Genomic DNA, 17,392 nt, shown 5'->3' on the forward strand with positions numbered 1-17,392 from the left:
AGCCATGACTACTATCTTTCATGATCTCATGCATGTAACTGTGGAAGATTATGTTGATAACCTCTTGGTCAAATCAATAGACAGAAATACACATTTGGACATACTTTCAGTTGCCTTTGATCGATTGGAAAAATACAAAGTAAGATTAAACCCTAAGAAATGTGTCTTTGGAGTAACCTCCAGGAAGCTCCTAGGATTCATTGTATCCAAAAGGGGAATTGAAGCAGATCCAGCAAAAGTCAAAGCTATCCTGGAAATGCAACCACCAAGAAATATCAGTCAACTTCGATCCTTACATGGCAGACTCCAGTCCATCCGAAGATTCATAGCACAACTGGCAGATAAGTGTAATCCTTTTCAGCACCTACTACATAAAAACATCAAATTCAAATGGGATGATAACTGTCAACAGGCTTTCCAGACGCTCAAAGATTATCTTCTAAATCCGCCAGTTCTGATGCCAGCCGTTCCAGATCAACCACTGTTATTATACATTTCAGCTACTCCAACAGCATTGGGGGCACTCTTAGCACAACAAATTGCTGAGGGCAAGGAAAAAACAGTATATTATATTAGTCGCACATTGGTGGGATATGAGTTAAACTACACACCAATTGAGCGCGCATGCCTCTCTGTGGTCTTTGCTTCATAGAAATTACGACATTACATGCTTACTCATAAGACAAAGTTAGTTGCAAGGATAGATCCATTGAAATACCTTCTCAATAAGGCAACACTTACTGGGCGACTGGCCAAATGGGTAATGATACTGAGTGAATTTGACATCGAGTATGTGGATAGAAAAGCAATAAAAGGACAAGCCATCGCAGATAAATTAGCATATGCTCCCATGATAGATGATGTTCTTCTAAGTTCAGAATTTCCAGATGAATCCATTTTGACAATGTCACATGCAAAGCCATGGCAACTATACTTTGACGGCTCATATACACAACATGGGGCAGGAGCTAGCATCCTCTTTATAACTCCTCAAGGGGATTCTATACCAAAATCATACCGCTTATCATTTCCTTGCACTAACAATATAGCGGAATATGAGGCATTAACAACAAGATTACGAATTGCAGTTCAATGGAAGATCCAGGAACTTCATGTTTTTGGGGACTCCCAACTTGTTATCCGTCAAGCAACTGGTGATTACCAAACAAAAGATGAAAATTTAATGCCTTACAAACAAATGGTGGATGGTCTGAAACAACATTTCACAAAGATAGACTTTGAGCAGATACCAAGAGAGCAGAATCGCACCGCAGATGCCATGGCTACAATTGCTTCACTGATCGATCTACCTCCAAACGAGACCCGCTATGAGTTCTTGGTGGATAACCTTTTGGTCCCTTCATATGAGATCATGCCTACTGAGACACTATGCATTGTCGGTCCCGAATCCCAGTTATATGGTTCCATTTTCACATACCTACGTGACAATACTTTACCTCTTGATTTATCAAATAACCAACGTCGCACTTTCATTCGCCAATCCTCTCGATATGTCATTTTAGCTGATATCCTATACCGGCGAGGTCTAGATGGCACTCTTCTTAGATGTTTAGAAAGTGACGAAGCTCAAATTGCATTACGGGAAGTGCATGAAGGGATATGTGGTCCACATGCTAGTGGTCCTACCTTGGCCAAGAAACTCATCAGGACTGGATATTACTGGCCCAATATGGAGAAAGACTCATATCAGTTTGTCAAGAAATGTAAGCAATGTCAAATTCATGGAGACCTCATACATGCGCCAGCACAAGAACTTCAACTGCTTGCGTCTCCTTGGCCCTTTTGTCAATGGGGACTCGATCTCATAGGCAAGATTCACCCTACTTCTTCCAATGGTCATAAATTCATTATCACTGCCACAAAGTATTTTACAAAATGGATTGAAGCCGTGCCTCTCACACAAGTTACTGGAAAACAGATTGCTACATTCATCCTTAACTATATCATTTGCCGATACGGTATTCCTGTTTCCATTATCACTGATAACGGGCGTCCCTTCAAAAATTAGGATGTTCGCGAACTCTGTGACCGCTTCCATATCTCCCATCGTTTCTCCACACCATACTACCCCCAAGGTAATGGCCAAGCTGAGGCGTCTAACAAAACAATCCTTAAAATCCTAAAGAAGACAGTCGACGATGTTGGTCGTAATTGGCATATCCAACTTAATCCTGCACTTTGGGCCTACCGCACAAGTGTTTGTACACCTACAGGAGCTACACCCTATTCACTAGTTTATGGTTCTGAAGCCATCTTGCCTATTGAGGTCGAGCTACCCTCTTTACAGGTCTCTTTGCAAAACATCATCAGTGATGAAGACTACAGGGTCTCTCGCTTACAAGAGCTGGAACTACTGGATGAACGAAGACAAATTGCTTTTAGTCATCTCAAAGCTTACCAACAATGAATGAGTCGCAGCTACAATCACAAGGTCATGCCTTGCACATTTGAGGTAGGTGACTTAGTTCTCAGAGAAAATCCTAAAAATCAACAAGACAGAGAGAACAAGGGCAAGTTCGAACCAAATTGGCTTGGTCCTTACATCATTACAACAACATATGGATTTGGTGCATATCAGCTCTCAACTACAGAAGGTGAACCTTTGGAGGATCCTATCAACAGCATGCACCTTCGCAGGTTCTACACATAGCTCTTCAGAGTATCCTAATTCAAAAATACAAAAAAATTATAAAACAAAAAAATCGTTACTTGGTGAAAACCTGGCAAACAGGCGCCTGGTGACACAAAAAACATTGAAAAATCAAAAAAAGTAAAGAGAAATAATTTCGTCCAACGGTGAAAACCACTTCAGTGGCACCCTGGGCAAGTACCATGGTGAAAACTGGGTCACCAGCGCCATGTGTAGAGACATTGCTCCTCCCTCCTTTAGGATTCTCTTTCATCATTTCACTTTGCACACACTCACAACCTATTCGTTCATAACAAACTTACCCATTCCCATCATGGCTTGTCAATTGATCTACCCAAGATTGGTTAGCCATTCATAATAAACCTCCCTTTTCACCCCTTTCCATTCATAATAAATCAGATCCTATCTGTGGCTAAGGCAAATCCTACGTCTAGTAATGGGTGTGGAACTAAGAACATCACATGTTTCGAGGAGTACAGTTTCTTCCAACTTCCTTCAGTCTATCTGCACACAATCCGCAATAAAGCAGCATTTGCATCACAAATCCGCAATAAAGTTTCATCTTCTCCACAATAAAGTATCAGTTTCATGGATTCAGTCAGTTTCAGATGAGACACAGCAGCAACAATGGGCTTCAACAAATCAAATCTTTCAACAAACTCAGACAACATTATGGTTCAGTGCTATCTATCCTTTCTGTGAAAGTAAACATTGTGACCACAATCAAATAAGACTTATACAAGTGACAAGAGACACTAAACTTGAGGACTACAGTGGATGTTGGTGTCGAGTCTTGGTTTTCTTTGATTTCATCTTTTTTTGGTGACATGTCTTTTAGCTTTTCCGGGATGTCTTTGACTAGAAAGGCGAGGATGGGGTATCGTCACCTATTTGTATTTGCTGTCTGTGGATTGTCTCTTAGTAATGCTATGACTTGTCCAAGGATATGAGGACACTGTGAGTCTAGTGTGAACTGGGGCATTCCTTGTTTATAACTGTCTTATCTCCATGCAAACAGGTACAATGACTTTCTGGGTCGAACATATGCCTCGATTGTCATAACCTATTTTGCCATAATAAAGCTCAATGATGATAACGCACAAGAAGCTCTTTCACTTTCATATCTTCTGTCTTCCATCCCCCTTTCTTGATTGACTTCCATCGTCCTTCTCGAGTCCGCGTAGCCTGCTATCACATGACTGAGTATAATGACACACCAAAAACATTTGCATTTCATGCAGCTTCACCTGCATTACCACATATAAGCATTTCATACATACATATAGATATCACAATTACATCATATCCTGCACACAACACGTGTTAGCACAATTTACATTTGCATTATCATATTCATTTGCATTACATACATTCACATTTGTATCATGCATAACATTTTAAAACATAAAAGAACAAAAATATTGCATTACATACATATTTGCATCCATAGCATAAAACATACATCATAAGAACATCTCATCACATAGGTACACATGCATATAGCTACCGCAAAGATGAATCATCTCATATATATAAAAAAAGTGTCATGATACAATGATGTCAAAATCATATGGCTACAAGCACCCGCAGGTGTCTACAATACAGAAATGGTACAAAACTGATACAAAGGGAGCCCTCTAAGGCTATGATGAACTCCCTCCCTTGGAGCCACCTGGCCTCGGTGGAATCTAAGCCCTTGAAGGACCCGCCCCAGGATCATCCCTCCTGTCTCCTCTATCTGGTGGTGGTGGAGGACCCATGATCCCACCACTCGATGCCTGTCTCCTCCGGCTCCCTCCTGTAGCTGTCGCTGTACGCGACGGTCTATGGAAGCTCCTCGCCCGCTGATCTGCTGGCACTGCACCATAGTAGAGGTCTCTCCAGTACGCGATCTCCTCCCCTGCCCGCAGGACATAAGCATATCCGGCCCTTGTGTCCTTTGCTGCCTGCCTCCCAGCCCTCAGTGCTGTCTCAGCCTCTGTGTAGCACTGGATAGCCTGATCCCGCTCTCGCTCAATATCCCTGAGCCTAGTCCTGCGCTGATCCCTCTCCCTCTCCAGATCCTGGATCTCATCGGCCTGGCCCTGGCAGATCTCCCTTAGATCCAGCAGCTCAGCCTCCACTGGGTCAACCCCCTCTGCCTCTGCCCCTGCCTGTGGCTCCTCCTCTGCGGGTGCCTGCCCCTGTACCTGCCCCTGTGCCTGTACTGGTACCTGTCTCTGTCCCTGTCCCTGTATCTGCACCTGCCTGGGACCCTGTGCTGCTGGCACCTGTAAAGGCAATCCACCGTGACCCCTCACCACTCGAGCCTGCCTCTCCTCTCCACCCTCCCTCCGAGGTGCAACTCGCCTCTCTCCAACTACTCCTCTCCTCCTCCATCAGCCTCGGCCCCCCTCGCCTCCACCATCATCATCATCTCCCCCACCATCTCCCTCCAGTGCCTCTCTAGGATCTGTCAACCGTGGGAACGGATGCTCTGCCCAATAAGCTGTATACTCGGCATCCATGCCGACATCCTTGATCTCTGGCCACATGTCCCAGGGTAGAGGTATCATCTCCACCAGCTGAGTCACTGCCTGATCATATGACAGTAACAACCCAAACTGTGCCTGATCTCTGATTGTCCGGACATACATGCCTGATCCCTGGGGCATCCTCTGAATCCGGCCAAACTGTCAGCCAATCCTGTCTACCAGCTGGCTCTCTAGCACATAGGGCATCCGCCCAATCAGGTACCTACTCCGAAAGGTGTACGGTAGCTCAACTGTGTTATCCTCCCACTGCTTGCAGCCCAGATATGGTCTCCATATGACCTCATCAATGTCATCAATCACTCGCCGCCAGTACTCTAGCCTGCCAATCCGCGGCTGTGATGTGATCATGTCATACAAATGCACAAAGCTGCGTCCATGACCTCTGCCCCTGAAGTGTATTGGTCGGGTAACCGACAGATGCTCGCAGGCCCATACTTGTAGCAGTGTCACTCCGCAGCCCAATCCCACTGATCCATGATAAACAAACTGATGAAGCTCGTAATACAAGTGTGCCAACACACATGGTCCCCAGGTATATCTGGTATGCTGTGTCATCAGCATCTCCAGTGCTCCCCCCAGCCCACAGCCAACCCCCGTGTCGCCCTATCCAGACATAGGAATCCACTGATAGCTCCTCCGATCACTACTGGCAATGCTAACCCTGTGGCTGTCATGGTGTCCCATGCCACGTGTCCTACCCTCATCTCCAATCTAGGGTCCTGAAATACCTGTCTCAATGCCTCCCTGTCTCCATCTCGATCGTATGGGATCAACTCCCCATCGATCGACACCCGCAGAATCCTGTATACATCCTCCAGGGTGACTGTCATCTCACCCATAGGCAAATGGAATGTGCACATCTCAGAGTGCCATCTCTCAGCTAGCGCAGTCAGCAAACCCATGTTTGCTCGAAACTCAGGCACATACAGTACATGTCTCAGACCCATCTCCTCGATGGTAGCTCTATCCTCGAGTGACAACTCAGGTCGCAACCTCTGCGTCGATGGGAACCTCTCCCGTGACTCTAGCATCGGCAAATACTCCTGCAGTCAAACATCTCAATCATGTCAGTTATAGTGGCATTCACTGTTTATCACAAAATGCTACTCGCTATCTAAATGCATATGGCTATCTACCCTAGTGACACTCACTGTTCATCACAAAGTGTTGCTATTTATCCTAGTGGTACTCACTGTTCATCACAAAGTACTACGTGTGTGACACTCACTGTTCATCACAAAGTGTTACTCCCATTTGCACTCCCTGTTCATCACAAAGTGCTGCTCATATTTCAGTACTCCCTGTTCATCACAAAGTACTCTATCTTGGTACTCACTGTTCATCACAAAGTGCCTTGATCTATCCTAGTCTTCCTAGAGGACCTTCTTGAGTGTATCCCCTCAGCAGCTTATCCAATCGACAGCGTATGTTCATCATAGAATTGTCGATTTGACCTAGAGGATGCAATTTTATACTTTTCAAACGCAAACGCGCTTACATGACATAAACGCGCTCAAAGACTGCATAGATGCGCCTGAACAACATAGACGCGCCTACCTGACACAAACGTGCCTATGCTCTGCATAGACGTGCCTAGTTGACATAGATGTGCCTTCTTGGCACAAACGCACCTGAACAGCACAGACGCAACGACATTTGACACAGACGCGGGTCCATACATAGACGCGCCTGGCACCAATGCAGACATGCCTGGACATTTTTTGACACTTTTTGGACCCTAGTCTAAGCGCATTTATTACCCTATTCGACATGCATTAATGACAAAATTAAATGTGTCAAAGTACGAGGAGGTTTGGTGGTACTTACCGGCTCTCCTACTTCTGCTGGTCTCTGGAATCGGCGAACGCAGTCGAATCTGTGAGTAAAAGCCATCGCTGCTGACTGCTCCTTCTCTATTTTCGCTCTGCAATATACTCTTGTGAATTTGTAGATGACAATGAGGATGTATTTTCCCCCGTGGTCTATCTTATAGCCTACCCTAGCCCTCGCCTTCATTTTTCGAGTGAGTCTTCATTATCTCGTGACTTTGTCACTTTATCCGGTCGATCCATTCTAGCCTTTCTTTCTTATCGAGAGATTGTCTGCAATCTTTTCAGACATTTTCATCCAATCTCTCGAGGGGGCATATCATTCCCATTCTGGGGCAACTCTATATCAGTTCATCTTATCTTCTTTGAAACAACACGACAAGCTGCATTGTCTCAAAGAGGGGCAAAATGTAGACACCTAAAATTGTCATGTCTAATTAAATAAATATTTTATTTATTTAATTATCTAAGCTTAATTCTTCTATTAATTAAATAAATCTTTATTTATTTAATTAATTCATTTATCCTCTTCTAGCCTTATTTCTCATTTAAATAAATACATTTATTTATTTAAATTATCCTTTTCCTAAATTAAATAAATATCTTATTTATTTAATTGATCCCACTTCTTCTATTAATTAAATAAACCTTTATTTATTTAATTAATTCATTAACCTTTTCTACCCATGACACATGTCATTCATCTCTTAATTCATACACTACCTACCCCTCTCATTATTTTATTATTTCTTTTACCTACCCTCTAATCATAGCCGACCTCCTTTTACACCTCTCAATCTTATCCCTCCATTTCATATAGTGTCTTCTATATAAGGAGATGCTTTCTTCATTATCAAACCCTAATGACCTAATGAGCTAACTACTTGATCAATTGACTGCACTATGATCCTACTTGCAACCACATTCCGTTCTTTGTTGAGCTCTTGTGCATATAAAATCTGAGAGCAAATATATCAAGCAAGATCAATGGAGATAGGAAGAATGGAGATCAAAACCCTATTGGACATGTGATGGTATAATCTTTGTGATTTCATGTGATTTGCATTGTCTTAGGTAATCTTCATATGTTATGGTGGATCTTTGTTGATTGTTAGGCTAGGGTTTGGTGGTTTAATTCATTTAGCCTTTCAATATTGTTATTATTGTTATCCATTTTCACCATATACACCTTCCATCTACCTTTCATATCCCCTATCTTAACCTCATTCACTTTCCTACATCCTATCCTAAACCTTAACCTCATACACATTTACTTTTACTTCACCTACCTAACCCCATTCCATCCTTCACATCCTTTTATCTCCCCCCATTCACTTTCCTACCTTCCAAACCCCTAACATATCCTAACTTACTCTTTCACCATTACATCCTTCATCACTTACCTCCCTATCTTATCCTAACCCACACCTCATAACCTTATACCTCTCAGCTTCCATTTTATACCACCTTCCTATCAAGGTACACTTATGCTCCCTTCCAAAACACCGACGAAAAATGGCACTCGATCACTACACAATGGTCTCACGATCCTGCAACAGGGAGTTTCTATCACAACCATATATACCAGCATCCATAATTAGGATATATTTTACATAATGGCACTCGATCACACAGGTTTAGGTCATCTCGCTTCTTAATTAGGATATATTTTAAATATGAAAAATAGTGTTAATATGTTTCAAGCTTACAATGCTCATACAAAATATATCCAAACTCTATTTTATACATCTTTGTTATTGAAGATATTGGAGGTTACAAAAGCTATTTCAGGTCTGTGTAACTTTTCAAATTAAAAAAATTCAATCTTCGTAACAACTATTATCAAATTGTTCATTATTTAAAATGCAGTGTTTAATTAATACATGATTGTAGGATTGTTCAAGGGTTTAGGTCTTGTAAGAAATTCTTCTTTTAAATCAATCATATCATATTACATAAACCTCTCAACATCTCTGCTATTAGAAATTAATGTGATAAATCTATAATAAAATTTGAATCTAAATATTTGAATATGTATAACAATGAATTGGTTGATTATAACCTACCTTTGTTCTTCAACCGGATCTTGGTGGCACCCCAATCCAGAACTGTTTCCCTCCTTGTAGTGCCTATTTTTTTTTGTAATGACAGAGGTCGATGGGATGAAGAGGTGCGATTAATGTTTATCAAATGAATTGGTCTTTTTTTTTATTTTTATAAGTAATGCCTGCGGTTGTCGAAATTTCGACGAACACGGGCACTTTTTCTAAAAAACACAAATTTCATTGCCAATTCCTTCTCCGTCAAAGTCAATTATTGAATTATCATTGGAATTTCGACGAATACGGGCCTTTTTTCAAAAAAAAATCAAATTTGGCCACAATATACCTTCTCCATTGGAGACCTCCTCGGAATTTTAGGCCAAATGTATTAGTGAATTCTCTCCTTCAACTTCTTGTTTTCCTTGTACAATTCTTGGCACTTCTTTTTCAGTTTGGATTTGTCTGCTATCTGGGGTACAGACTGGCCCCTGCTTCTTAAGAGTTCCTCATATAATGATTTATATTTTCCTGCTTCTTTTACCAACATATTCATTTGCGCTTTATTTAACTTTGAAATATCAACTCCCATATCTGCTGTGATCATGGGATCCACTTCACCGACCTTTAACTTCATCATGTGTCCAAAAGATGTATGCACATCTATGATCTTTGGCCTCTTATTTGGAGGATAGAGGGCCCACAAATGCATAGCCTCATCATCTGGATCATATCTTGATCCAATGAAGATGTCATTTATGCCCTGAATGTCTAACTTGAAGTCCTTCTTATCTGAATGAAATAGGCTATCAAAAATAAAGGATGCACTAAGATCCCAACCTGGAAAGAGGATAATCCCTACCTCTACAAGAAGTTTCCTTCCCCTTTGAGGGGCCATGCCTTCTACTAATGCATCGATATGAACCTTCAGTTTTCTAAGCATCTCTACCTCATTTTTTGGTGTTATATCAGGCATGGCTTCTCTTAGCCTCTTTCCTTTGAAGTGATATAAGAAGGATTTAAACTCCTTTGATTTGATAATTTCATCATCAGCCAAAAAAGAAGTGTGCTCTTCCAACTTAACATCAACATCGACATTCATCCTAGCCATAGTTAGGTCTTGTGCTTCAGGATCCTCCTCCCTTTCAGGCCTCCTGAATCTTGAGACAACCTCATTCTCTCCTGACTCACTCTCAACTCCTTCTTCTTCTTGCATATTTTGTAGTCTTTGTATTTTTTTTGCCAGTCTCTGGTTCAAGTCTTGAAAGATTTGCACAACCTCCTCGAATTCCTTTTTTTTGACGATATCCAAGGCTTCAACGTGCTCATGAAAATAATCACCCAAATTTTGCCCTTTTCTGCCTTGGCGGATATAACCCTCCAGGTCATAATTCTTTTGACTTGTGTGCTTATAGAGGTTATAATCTTCTATTAACCTCTTGTAAATGATTTCATATGCCTTTGTAGATACAATAGTGATATCACCAAAATGTTAAGTCCCGGGAAAAAAAACTTGCTTGTTGGCACCCCCAAAATGCTGTGCATTTGAGACACTAATTTGCCTCACAATATCCAGGTATGCAATTCTATCAGGTGCAAGCTTCGGTAGCACATAAGGAGCTCCCTTGAATCCAAAAACTCTAACATATGTGAAGTCTTGGCATACATACCAGTCACCCGAATTATGATTCACCTTGGTATCCCCATGTTCATGGGGTCTAAGAAATCTTTTGATTTATTTTGAAAATGACCCATCAAAAGAAACTCCAAGAGCTCTGTATAATGGTTGCACAAAGAATTCTTCAAATTTGATATAGTGAGATCTCATGAACTGAGAATCCCACAGTGATACCCATAGTTGTACTGGCTGCTCCTGTCCATCCTTGCCATGAACATTTAGCTTCAATTCCTCAGGCGACAACCCCTTGTGTCGTCCATAAAACAAAATAATATGCATCAACAATGAATAGAACTTAAAAGACTTGTTATGGTTATTATGAAGGCTTAAGAAACCCTCACTAATCTTCTCAACAATGTAATTAGCATAATTGAAGTGTCTCAACTCATGCATTTGTGTGTCAACAGCAAGAACCAAAGGTCCTATCCGAGCTACATCCGGAACCTCGACTCCTCCCACTTGATCACATGCCATATATGTATATTACAAATACTGTCTAAAAATGATGATATCAAATGGGGGGCCATCTTCATTTGTTAAATTTCCTTTCTCAGACTTATGTATGGCCAAATTCCACCCATTGTATACAATATCCATCTTTGTATACTCTTCCTCCAATTTCTCTAAAAATAACAGCACAGTAGATTCAAATCCAAGATTAAAAACCTCCTGAATGGTGGCTGCTGAGATACAAATGAATGCATCACCATTTGGCAATTGAATACATCTTTTTGTGGCATTATAAGCCCTAGCCAATGTTTTCGTTAATTGAATATTCATAAAGACGTTAGGAACCACAAGTTTACCCAATCCCGTTGTCCATGGGTTTGAAATTAGGGTCGGCTTACTCCTTCTTGAATAATGATACAAGAACAACTGATAACCTCTAATCCTAGTCCAGACATCACCAATTTCCTTGAAATCATCTTCTAACTGGTCATGGACAGGCAGGTTAGCCTTAGATCTTGGGATTTGGCTCCTGGTGAGCTCATTTGATCAAACATATCTTGGTTTAACTTTTGTTTCTGCGCACCTTCTCCATCTTTAGAATTCTTAAAAGCGCTTTCAGATACCTCAGTGATCTTCCTCTTGCCTTTTGAACTAGAGCCCTCCATATCTGAATACCTCAAGCTTTGCTGAAATTCAAATTTTTGTAGCTTAATTTTGCTTCAATCTCTCTGTAAGCTTCATTTTGCTATGCCAATTCCTTATACGAGCTTCTATGTATAGATTTGATACTTCAGAAGCATTTCTCAATTGAAATGGTATTGTGATTAACCTCATGTAAGCACAAAGCTATCCATTTCTTATATTAATAATGACAGGTGGATTCGTTAAGATTAGATTTGCAATGGCTAGTCATCATAACTTGTCCCAATAGTTCAATTACTTGGCCTCACATGTCCTTTTCATTGACATTGGTCTCACTGATCAATCCATCAGGTATCGACGTAACTCATTTATTATAATTCTGATGGTCATAACTTCCCTGATGACTCTTCCTTCTAGCTAGGGTTTATCTTTACCTTTATATCTCATCGACATAGGTCATTCCGATATACCCTCCTTTTCCTCCATGGCATTCTTCCCATCAGGTATCAACATAACTCTAAATACGCTCCTACGATGGTTTAAGTTATCCTGATGAGTCCTCATCCATGGTCCACATCTTGTTTTTTACATTGGGTCATCTTATTGGGCATCAAAACAACTCACTTTATGTTTCTCCGATGACCTGATGTCATCACCTTCATATTTATGTATCTTTTATTGCTTCGATCTATCAGCATACGTTTCCCCGACGAGATCTCCTTGATCAGACCTATCTTTATTTTTTTTATTGGGTGTCAGTGTAACAAAAAGTGTCTTCTCTTGATGAGGTGATGATATCCCGATGACTTGGTCTTTGATCGATGTAACTCATCCCGATCAAGTCTCCTTCTCCATGTCCTCCTTGTCCTTCTCATCGGGTATCGGTGTAACCTAAACCACTTTTCATCGATGGTTTAAGCTATCTTGATGACTTAGTATTTTCCATCTTTTGGTATTTCCTCATCAGAGTAAGTCAGGCCGATGTCACCACCTTTTCCACCTAGCCCATCGGGTATCGAGGTAGCATGAAATGACATTTTCTGATGACCCGATGACATTGCCGACCTCTACTTCGCACTCTTTCATTGGTGTAAGTTATATTGATAACCTCATCGGCTATCGGCACAACATTTTCTCATACCCCTGATAGTGAATGTTACACCGATGAAACCCTCCTTTTCAACTTTCTTTTGGTTCTCCTTCAGAGTGGTCGGTCTAGGTTACACTGATAGGTTCTTTCATTGTTTATGCTAGAGGGTCTTGTCGGGGTAACTTACGCCGATAGCTCAAATTTGATAATTATGGTAATTAAGATGATCTTCATCTATTGTTTACACTTCCAACCTTCCATGGAAACTTAATATGTGCTAATAAATACCAAAGTCTATCACATAGGCCCAAAGAATGTCTTTATAAGGATCCCAATACTGTCATGATGAAACTTCCTCATGTAGTCCCTATTCAGTGCCAACCCTTAGCATGCCCTAGTGGTACTTTATGAAGAGAAGGATTTATTTGAAAAATTTAACTTTCCAAAACCACACTAATGGACTTATAAGGCATTGAAAACATCTTTGAATGCACTTCCAAGAGATTTCAAGTTAGAACCATGACCGGGCTCTTGAACCCTTGCTCAGGTTGAGAGCAATACAAATTTGTAAACACACCTCAAACCTGCACTAAAATAAATTACAAACACCTCTTGAGTAATAAAATGACATACACTAAACCACCATGAAAGAATAGTAGCAAGGTCAATCCATTTGGTACAGACTGTTGCTACAAAAATGACAAAATCACAAGGTAAAATTTGGAAATTGTCTTCAAAATCTATTCAAAGTTGCTCACAAATGTTCCAAATCATGTAGAATAATTCTTAGAGAATTTTATTTTCCATTTTGGTCATAACCAACTCTTCGTTGGTTTCCTAACCACTGATTTTCTCAAAAAAAGCAAAGTTGCTCAAAAAGTTGTCAAGCAACAATGACAACTTTTGCTCAAATGTGCATTTTTGCCTTTTATGCATTTTTACTTATACTAAACCTCCTATGATGTCTTCGTAACATTTAAATGACATTCCTAAATGTCTAATGAGGCTTTAGAAGTCATTTTACATCATAATGCAAATTTATGCCATTTTAGGCTTACAAGGGCTCATAGGCCAGATTTGAGAAAAGTAACAACCTAGGTGATAATCATCCTTAAAATGACTATCAAACATACATGTGGAGCTCTGAGTAGTCCATTATTCAAACACCTAATCCAAAATATGGATCATCACATCAAAATATAGAAAATGTGTAAAAAATGGTTAAAAGCTAGGCGCTCTTGCACCAATGGGTGTCCAACTTACTTATTTCAAGAACTTTGGAGATTCAACATTATACATTAGGATTGTAATTAAATATTAGACTATGCAAACAAAAATTTAGAGATAGACTCATTTAATAGTATTTGGAAACCTTGGTAAATAGTTTCCTAACACCTCACTTGGTATGACCAATCTCTTTAGCATGGTCTTAATTTCCCTATATCTTCCATTTGGTGGAACAATCTATTTTAGTATAATGAAAGCCCTTTACTCTTCATCAAAAAGTTTAAAGGAAAGAGGTTTGTTAGGAAAGGCATCTATATGTTTAAATAATTGGGGGACCTCCCAAGTTCCAACAAACATCGTGAACCAATGTGTATCTCGAGCTCTCTTATGATTGTGCATCGGATGTCGGTGAATGTGGATCAAGCATGGGAGCTTCGTTTTAGCTAGAGGTATGCCATACCTTAGTGGAAGGACAAACCAGAGTCATCTATTTTTTCATGCACTTTGGCAGATTGGTATCAAGCCGGTTAGATAAAGTACGTATGAGCAAGGACTTGACAAGTTCTCAGAATAGTAAATATATGTTGTTCGGATGAACCTTGATTAGAATTTGGGCCTGTTCTGGTCTCTAGACTTCTCTAGAAATTCCAAAAATTTATATAAGGAATGGTTCAGATTGCAGTCTTAAGATTGGAAGTATCGATCTCAACCGATGGTGCATCATTTTGGTCTCAGTTGCCTATGTAGAGAGGAATCGATCCAGGCCCAATGCAGCCGACTATTTCAAGCAAACGCTGTGGTGTGGAATGCTGTATGGTGGGTGGCTAATGGTATATTGGGTTCTAATCAACATTGGTGTGATGGGTTTGTTTGTGAGGCTGCCATTTGTCCTATGGTTGACATATTTGATTCAAAGAAAATGAGCATACAGAGGATCGACGACTTTGTCTACTTGTTTGATGGACAAGCCTTGGAAAATTCCATTATAGAGTTGGATTCTAATTGTTGGGTAAGCACCTGCGACATCTATTTTAACCACACCAATTCCCTCTCCTTTGAATCAGAGGAGTCAGACAACAAAGATGAGGAAATTGACCAAAAAAGGGCAGCACGAGAGAGGAGGAATAACTTCATCTAGGAGGTATGGGAGGTGTTTAGGGTAGGGGTCAGGAATGAGAATCTAGATCCCTTTCACAAACTACTCAACTCCGATGATAACTGGCTCTCAACATCAACTCCTATAAAAGTAACAAAGATTGGAGAGAACATGGCTGTCATACTCTAATACATTGGGAATTAGTTTTGGTCTTTATCTACAATTTCCTGTTTTGCATATGTCACTTGAAACTACAATTCTATGACCCTATTGTAGACAATAGGAATAATTTTGTAAAATTAGCAGTAGCACTATTTTAGGTACTTACCCACTATTTTATAAAACATCTTGTTATGGTAAATAGAAAATGTCTCAGGTGACACTATGTTAGAAATGACTCACCATTGTAGGTACATGGAGCGCCTTTTATGGTCATTTTGTAACTCACCTTGAGTCTACATGAGCTGCAGAAGCTTGTGATAAATATGGATGATTGTCTCCTTCCAATATGCAGACTTGAATAATAGCATAAATCTTTGTCATATTTTAGGGCCTTTCTTACCTTTGGGGTTTAGTTTATCTTCAACCAATATTTTAACGTTTAAAGATGTCATTTTCATCTAGATGTATTGATGACGGATGGTAGACATTACAATTTGTAAAGAACCAATGCTTCTTAGAGTTCTTGATGCCAATTTTTTAACACAATGTGTGTTAAGTATTGATGTAGTCAAATGCAAAATTTCTCTCACATGAAGTATTGATCTATAGGTGTTATTTTTGCCTTTTCTACTTTCTAGTTAAAAACATACCACTAAAAAAGTTAAATTACATCAATCAAGGGAATTGTACCTCTAAAATTTAGAGGAAAATAACTTATTTAATAGTGATTTCTTCAACTATTAGTGATATTTGTCTTTATTGGTTCGGTAATTCAAGTCATTTGAATTATTATTTAAAAAAGACAAATTTGTTTACTAATAATAGGGAATGGTTTAATGAATGTAAACAATGCAAGAATACTCAATCTTTCAATATTTATTGTTATACATGCAACAAGTTTGGTTATAAGGCAACTAACTACATATCCAATACAAGAAGTGGAAATGACCCACAAGACATTACATGTTATAACTGTAACAAATACAAAAAATATCAATAAGTATTGCAAAGGAAATAATACCAAGTCTTTTCTTTCACAGAAGAAGGTTGATCTAACTCAAATAAAGAAGATGGGAAAGATTTAGGTTCAAATATTAGAAGAAAAAGAAAGATGATGAAGTGAAGGATGGATCTGCAGCTCAAGATGGTACATATGGCTCTTCTAGAAACTAAATTAAAGGGGTATCAATTTAGGGAAAGTTATGTTTGTATATTTTTAGAACCCTTGAGAAGCAAAGATGTTCAAATTTTCAGCATATTGGTATAACATACTATGGACATGATGAATTGATAGTACTAAGTCAATTAGCTTAATTCCCAAAGCAAATGATCTTCTTGTAGAGGATTGCATTTAACATGATTCATTGATTGAGCCCATGAAATGTAGCTTTGCGAAGTCATTTGTGCCAAGCGACCAATATCATGGCAAACACATTTGACATACCACTATCTCAAAACACTATCATACTAAAGATATCATCACTATGGTTGTTTACTATTGATAATGTCTCTATCTTTGTCCGATATGTACAGGACTAGGATGGAAAAACATTGAAAATGGTAGGACATTATGGTATTGGAAGTTCAAGATGCTGGTGAAGGTTTGTGTCATTTCTTTTCAAGGGATATTCAATGGACGCCAATTTGTGTCAAAAATGATTCAACGACGGGCCTCTGTGCAACAATTCCACTTGGTAGATTGGATGCATTCATCAGAGGGGAATCATTGCATGAAGGTGTTGAAACCCAATTCCTTTGAAAGTGGCACAATGAGCATGATAGTGCTATGCACAACACGCATACAACAAAGATGTACAACCGGTTTGCACACACATTCTTTCCTATTCTTTATCTATGTTTAATGACATTACGACTATTGTTGATAATATGAGAGTTGTTTTTGAAGGTATTGGTGTTCGTATGGACCAGAAGATAATAGGAAAAAGTCGCCGAATAAGAAGCATGCCTGGACAT

Source organism: Cryptomeria japonica, chromosome 7 (assembly GCF_030272615.1).
Source record: "Cryptomeria japonica chromosome 7, Sugi_1.0, whole genome shotgun sequence".
In the NCBI taxonomy this organism is placed as follows: domain Eukaryota; kingdom Viridiplantae; phylum Streptophyta; class Pinopsida; order Cupressales; family Cupressaceae; genus Cryptomeria; species Cryptomeria japonica.